The sequence below is a fragment of the Pongo pygmaeus genome, chromosome 23 (assembly GCF_028885625.2).
Source record: "Pongo pygmaeus isolate AG05252 chromosome 23, NHGRI_mPonPyg2-v2.0_pri, whole genome shotgun sequence".
In the NCBI taxonomy this organism is placed as follows: Eukaryota; Metazoa; Chordata; class Mammalia; order Primates; family Hominidae; genus Pongo; species Pongo pygmaeus.
Genome location: NC_085931.1, coordinates 33,286,003 through 33,292,002, shown reverse-complemented (window position 1 = coordinate 33,292,002; position 6,000 = coordinate 33,286,003).

Here is a 6,000-nt window from a genome sequence, read left to right as displayed (position 1 = left end):
AGAATTCAGTGATATTTCTCCTATTTGCTTTTGAAAGAAGAGAAATATGGCTCGGTTCCACCCGGCCCACAGGCAGCCAGACTTTAAGGTTATCTCCCTTGTTCCCTGAACATTGCTGTTATCCTGTTCTTTTTTCAAGTTGCCCAGATTTCATATTGTTTAAACAATTTGTGCAGTTAACGCAATCATCACAGGGTCCTGAGGTGACATTCATCCTCAGCTTACAAAGATGATGGGATTAAGAGATTAAAGTAAAGACAGGCATAAGAAATCACAAGGGTATTGACTGGGGAAGTGATAAGTGTCCATGAAATCTTCATAATTTATGTTCAGAGACTGCAGTAAAGACAGGCATAAGAAATTACAAAAGTATTAATTTGGGGAACCAATAAATGTCCATGAAATCTTCACAATTTATGTTCTTCTGCCATGGCTTCAGCCGGTCCCTCCATTCGGGGTCCCTGACTTCCCGCAACACATTACATCACAGTGGAAAGTGCGATAGTAGAGGAATATTATGAACTACTCTATGCTCAAAGGGGGCATGATCCCTATGACAAAGGGATCCATTCTTCGAGAAGACATAACAGGCTGGGCATGGTGGCTCATACCTGTAATCCCAACATTTGCGGAGGCCAAGGCAGGAGGATCACTTGAGCTCGGGGGTTCGAGACCAGCCTAGGCAATGTAGTGAGATCCCGTCTACAAAAAAAATTTAAATTGGCCAGGCATGGTTGTGCCTGCCTGTAGTCCCAGTACTTAAGAGGCTGAGCTGGGAGGATCACTTGAGCTTGGAGGGTCAAGGCTGCAGTGAGCTGTGGTCGTACCACTGCACTCCAGCCTGGGTGACAGAGTAAGATTGTCTCAAAAAAAGGGGGAAAAGACATGAAAATTACTATATTTCACTGAAGATTTATGAATTGCAAATAAGCACATGAAAAGATGTTGAACATCATTAGGTATTACGGAAATGCAAACTAAAATTACACATGTCAACATGGCTAAAATTAATAGTGACAACAAATGCTGGTGAGCATGTGGAAAAACTTGATCACTCATCCATTGTTGGAATGTAAAATGGTACAGCTTTGTGGAAAATACTTTGTTATCTTGAAAAAAACTGCACTTGAGCTACCGTGAGACCCAGTAGTTGCCCTCTTGGGAATTTATTCCACAAAATCAAATGCTTATGTTCACACAAAAAATTTAATATCAGGGTTTAACTGTAATCACCAAAAACTGAAATTAGCCCTGATGTCCTGAGCAGATGAATGGTTAAATTAACAGTGCAGCAAAACCATGAAATACTCATTAGCAATAAATAAAAACTAATGAAGTAATAATATATACAACAACTTGAATTAACTCCAGATAATTATCCTGAGTGAAAAAAAAAAAACTCCAGTAGGTTAGGTAGACATGACGTTGACATAACATTGTTGAAATCAGGAAATTACAGAAGTGGAAAACAGAATGGTGGTTAGCATGGGTTAAGAAAGTGGAATGGTGAAAGGGAAGTGGTGTGGCCATACGTGAGCAGCACAACCCCACTTAGGTAGAATACACATCTTCTCAAGTAGACAAGGAACATTCTCCAGGGTACAGCATATGCTAGGTTGTAAATCAAACCTCAGTAAATGTAAAGGATAGAAATAATACAAAGTATTTTTAAAAACACAATGGAATACAATTAGATCAATAACAGAAAGAAAGTCGAGAAGTTGGGAAACCCACAAAGGTGTGGAAATTTAACAGCACACTCTAAATGACCAATGGGTCAAAGAAGAAATCAAGAAGGAAATGAGAAAATACTTTGTGGGCCGGGTGCAGTGGCTCACGTCTGTAATCCCAGCACTTTGGGAGGCCAAGGTGGGCAGATCACGAGGTCAGGAGATCAAGACCATCTTGGCTAACATGGTGAAACTCCGTCTCTACTAAAAATACAAAAAATTAGCCGGGCATGGTGGCAGGCACCTGTAGTCCCAGCTACTCAGGAGGCTGAGGCAGGAGAATGGCGTGAACTCGGGAGGCAGAGCTTGCAGTGAGCCAAGATTGCACCACTGCACTCCAGCCTGGGTGACAGAGCGAGACTCCATCTCAAAAAAAAAAAATAAAAAAGAAAGAAATTTTATGAAAAAACTTTTTAATTAAAAAATTAAAGAAATACTATTACATGTAGAGAATGAGGGTTAAAAAAAAAGAAGAAGAAATACTATAAACAATTGTAGCTTAGATGAAATGAACAAGGCCAGATGTGGTGGCTCACGCCTATAATCCCAGCACTTTGGGAGGCTAAGGTGGGTTGATTACCTGAGGTTGGGAGTTCAAGACCAGCCTGGCCAACATGATGAAACCCCGTCTCTACTAAAAAAAAAAAAACAAAAAATTAGCTGGTCGTGGTGGCAGGCGCCTGTAATCGTAGCTACTTGAGAGGCTGAGGCAGGAGAATCACTTGAAACCGGGAGGCAGAGGTTGCAGTGAGCCGATATCACACCACTGTACTCCAGCCTAGGCAAGAAGAATGAAACTCTGTTTAAAAAAAAAGAAAGAAAGAAAGAAATGAATGAACAAATTTCTAGACAGACACAAGCTTCCATAACTGACTCAGAAGAAACAGACAATCCAAATATGCCTATAATAACAAATAATGAGATTGCTTTAGTAATCAAAAAACTACCCACAAAAAATTGGGGGCCCAAATGGCTTTACTGTTGAATTCCACCAAATATTTTTTTTAAATACCAATTCTTCACAAACTCCTCAAAGAAAAATAGAAAAGGAGGGAATACTTCCCAACTCATTCATGGATTCTATAAGGCAACATCACCCTGACACCAAAACCAAAGACCTAACAAGAAAAGAATTCTTTAGACAATATATTTTATAAATGTGGACCTCCGAAAACCCTGAAAAATACAATGACATGTAAAAGTATTATTGTATACCGTAGCCAAGTGGGATTTATCTCAGGAAGGAACAGATGGTTCAGCATAAAAAGTCAATTAGGCTGGGTGCAGTGGTCACGCCTGTAATCCCAGCCCTTTGGGAGGCTGTGGCAGGAGGATCACTTGAGCCCAGGAGTTCGAGACCAGCCTGGGCAACATGGTGAGACCTCATCTCTACAAAAAAAATCACATTAGCTTGGCGTGCTGGCACAAGCCTGTAGTCCCTGCTGCTTGAGAGACTGAGCAGGAGGATCATTTGAGCCCAGGAGTTCGAGGCGGCAACTGAGCCATGGTTGCACCATTGCACTCCAGCCCAGGTGACAGAGCAAGACCCTGTCTTTAAAAAAAAAAAAAAAAAAAAAAATCAGCCAGCCATGGTGGCTCATGCCTGTATTCCCAACACTTTGGGAGGCTGAGGTGGGTGGATCACCTGAGGTCAGGAGTTTGAGACCAGCCTGGTCAACATGGTGAAACCCTGTCCCTACTAAAATAAATACAAAATTCAGCCGGGCATGGTGGTGAGTACCTGTAGTTCAGCTACTTGGGAGGCTGAGACAGGAGAATTGCTTGAACCCAGGAGGCAGAGGATGCAGTGAGCTGAGATAGCATCACTGTACTCCAGCCTGAGTGACAGAGCAAGACAACATCTCAAAAAAAAAAATCAATTAAGTAGAATTAGAAGGGAACTTCTTCAACCTAATAAAGGACATCTGTGAAAAGCACACAATTAAATATAATACTTAATGCTGAAAGACTGGATGCTTTCCTCCTGAAATCAGTATTAAGACAAGGATGCCCACTCTTGGCACTTCTATTCAACATTGTACTAAAGGTTTTGGCCACAGCGATTAGGCAAGAAAAAAAAAAGGCATCCAGGTAGGAAAAGAAGTAATACTATCTCTATTCACAGATGACATGATCTTATGTAAAGAAAATTCTAAAGAGTCCAGAAAAAACTATTAGAACTAATAAATGAGTTCAGCAAGATTGCAGGATATAAGATCAATATACAAAAATCAATGTATTTTTATACACTTGTAATGAAATGGAAGTGAAATTTTAAAAACACTTCCTTAGCCAGGTATGATGTGTGGACTTGGTAGTCCCAGCTACTTGGGAGGCTGAGGTAGGAGGATTGCTGGAGCTCAGGAGTTCTAGACCAGCCTGGAGAACATAGTAAGATTCCATCTTTTGAAAAAACCAAACAGCTCCACTTACAATAGCCTCAACAATAATAAAATACTTGGGAATGAATTTTACAAAAGAACTATCAAACTTATATTCTAGAAACTTCAAAACATTGTTGAAAGAAATGAAAGAAAACCTAACTAAATGGATAGATGTTTATGTTCATTGATTGGAAGACCTGATATTGTTAAGATAGCAATCTCCTCAGATTAATCTATAGATCATCACAACCCCTAGAACTGCAGCTGATTTCTTTCTAGAAATTGACAAATTGATCCTAAAATTTATAAGGAGACTCAGGGGCCCCAGAATAGCAAAAACAACCTTGAAAAGAACAATTAGATTGGAGGACTCACACTTCCTTATTTCAAAACTTTCTATAAAGCAACAGTAATCAAGACAGTGTAGCATAGACATATATTTCAACACAATACAACTGAAAGTCCAGAAACAACCCAGGTGTCTGTGGTCTCCTGATTTTCAACAAGGGTGCCAAGACCATTCAATGGGGTAAAAATAGTCTTTCAACAAATGATGCTGGGACATCTGGATGGACACACGCAAAATAATGACATTGAACTCTTCACATAACACACAAAACTTTACTCAAAATGGATCAGAGTATTCAATGTAAAAGCTAACATTATGAAACTCTTAATAGAAACATAAGGGTGAATTTGTATGAACTTGGATGTGGTAGTGGTTTCTTAAATATGAGATCAACAGTGTGAGCAACAAAAGAAAACATCTGAGATAGGGCCTTAGTCTGTCACCCAGGATGGAGTACAGTGGTGCCATCACAGTTCACTGCAGCCTCAACTTCCGGGGCTCAAGTGATCCTCCCAGCTCAGCCTCCCTAGTAGCTGAAACCACACATGTGTACCACCATTCTGGCTAATTCTTTTATTTTTTGTAGAGATGGGGTCCCACTATGTTGTCCAGGCTGGTCTCAAACTCCTGGGCTCAAGTGATCCACGTGCAACAGCCTCCCAAAGTGTCAGGATTACAGGCACGAGCCATGGCACCCAGCTGATAAGGAATATTTTTTATCCAGAATAGATAAAAACTCTCACAAACTCAATGATAAAGACAATCTAATTGAAAAGTTGGCAAAGGATCTGAAAAATAAGACACACAAGTGATTAATAAGCGCATGAGAGGTTGATCAACGTATCAGTCACTAGGGAAATACAAATCAAAACCACTCTGAGATATCATGTTATACCCACTAGGATGCCTTTACTTAAAACAACCTGATAGGCTGAATGTGGTGGCTCACGCCTGTAATCCTAGCACTTTGGTAGGCCAAAGCAGGAGGACTGCTTGAGCCCAGGAGTTCAAGATCAGCCTGGGCAACAGTGAGACCCGTCTCCATAAAAAAGTATAAGTATACATACATACATACTTGGTAATAGGAAATGTTGGCAAAGATGTGGAAAAATTGGAAATCTCATACACTGCTGATATGAATATAAAATGGAGCAGCCACACTGGAAGGCAGAATGGTAGTTTGTTAAATAGTTAGTTATAGAGTGATCATACGACTCAGCAATTCCACTCCTAGGTCTATATATTATATATCCAAGAGAAATGAAAACACATTTCCACATAAAAACTTGTACACAGATGTTTATAGTACCATTATGCATAATTGCCAAAAGGTGGAAACAATCCAAATGTCCATCAACAGAAAACAGGTAAGCAAAATGATGCATACAATGGAATATTATTTGGTCATAAAAAGAAGTGGAATAGTGACACGTGCTACAACATGGATGAACCTTGAAAATATTATGCTAAGTGAAAGCAGCCAGACAAGAGCAATATTCTGTGATTCAATTTATATGAAATGTTCTGAATAAGCAAA